The sequence below is a fragment of the Capsicum annuum genome, unplaced genomic scaffold (assembly GCF_002878395.1).
Source record: "Capsicum annuum cultivar UCD-10X-F1 unplaced genomic scaffold, UCD10Xv1.1 ctg3487, whole genome shotgun sequence".
Classification (NCBI taxonomy): Eukaryota; Viridiplantae; Streptophyta; class Magnoliopsida; order Solanales; family Solanaceae; genus Capsicum; species Capsicum annuum.
The window spans coordinates 198833-200316 of record NW_025841744.1 but is presented as its reverse complement, the minus strand read 5'-3'; the positions used below and the strand labels follow the sequence as shown (position 1 = coordinate 200316).

The window sequence follows — 1484 nt, the reverse complement described above, 5'->3', positions numbered from 1 at the left end:
AAGGAAGGTGAATAATTTAAAGAACAACAACAACCACACCAAGAACAATAACAGCAATCTTCAAGAACAACAACAATTCCAACGGCCAACTCCAATCCACAACAACAAAGGGCCAAGTCTCTTTTGTGTTGTGTCTTCGGTTTTAACAAGAGATAAAGGTTGTGAAGAACTTCAAGAACAACAAAATTAACCAATAATAGCAACAACACTTCTTTCAACAACAACAACCAAATACACGGCCAATCAAGTTTCTCAACAATAATGTCTACCACAACAATGGGCCAAACTTATGTTCACAATAACAACATAAAAATACAAGCTCAAACCAAGATATAGACTCAATGTGTTAGTGAGAAACAAAACTAACACCTAGAGACAAAAAATACAAATAAAAATCTCGGCCAAGACCCAATAAAAATACAATTTTTGGCCAAGAACACAAAATGGACAGATTATTCTTTTTCTGGAATTTTCAGATTTCAATTTTTTTTTTGAATTTTCAAGTGAGCTAGCCCAAGATTTGATCTTGTAGGAACAAGATCAAGCCATGCTCTGATACCAAATGATACGGGATAATCCAAGAACACACAAAACACACACTCAAAACAGTCCACAAGTTCAAGAGAACCGAGGACACTTTGAATGATCCCTCTCGGATTCAAGATCTACAACAAAAACACAATGTAATAAGGTGATTAACACCTATTTTAAGTGAATAACAAACTATATTAACAACATGAGAATGAAGAACAAGATGAACTTAACAATGGGAATAACAACAACAACACAAACGGGTACAATATGAGATACAAACATTACAAGATTGCAAGAATAGAAAGGATAGATAGAGTGACATACACTATCTCATGAACTAAGAACCTAAGAGTGACATACACTATCTCATGAACTAAGAACCTAAGTGTATTCAAGCACCTAGACCCTTAATACAATGATAATAGGAACACCTACTCTCTTCAGTGGGTACAAGAGAGACCTCAACCTCCTATAGCACCCAACGTTCTAAGCAAGAATGCAACACTAGTAATTCCACCCTAGTATCACCCTAGTTACAAGTTTTGGATTTGTGCCTCAAGGAGAGAGGACTTGTCTTTCAATGTTATACAACATTCATTATCATCAAAGTCTAATGAATGAAACTCTAAAAGGTTCTATTTATAGATATTACAAAAATAGTGTGAAATATCCATAATAACCCTCAAGGGTGAGGTGCCCATCAAGTGCAAGAAGTGGGATGATTTTGGTGTGTTTAGGCCCTCCTTTACACTTCAGTTGTGCACTTCCTTGGACAGATTTATTACGCACTCATTCACGTCCATCATCGTGGTCGTACTTGTATTATTCCTCCTCACCCAAAATTCGTCCAAATCCTATATTAAAGCCTATTAGAAGCATTATATGTTATATTTCATCAAATTCCCTCAAAAATAAAACCCTAAGCTCCTACATCCAACTTCAAGAACCTC

The 1484-nt window shown here is 35.7% G+C and overlaps 1 long non-coding RNA gene across 1 annotated transcript; it reads right to left on the bottom strand.

Moving 5' to 3' along the window:
• Positions 1–744: 744 nt before the first annotated feature.
• On the bottom strand, positions 745–1171 carry LOC124891402. The gene is made up of 2 exons (XR_007049681.1): positions 916–1171; positions 745–879 (listed from the first exon to the last, which is right to left on the bottom strand). It is a non-coding gene; the product is annotated as an uncharacterized LOC124891402 (long non-coding RNA).
• Between the last annotated feature and the right edge of the window lie 313 nt (positions 1172–1484).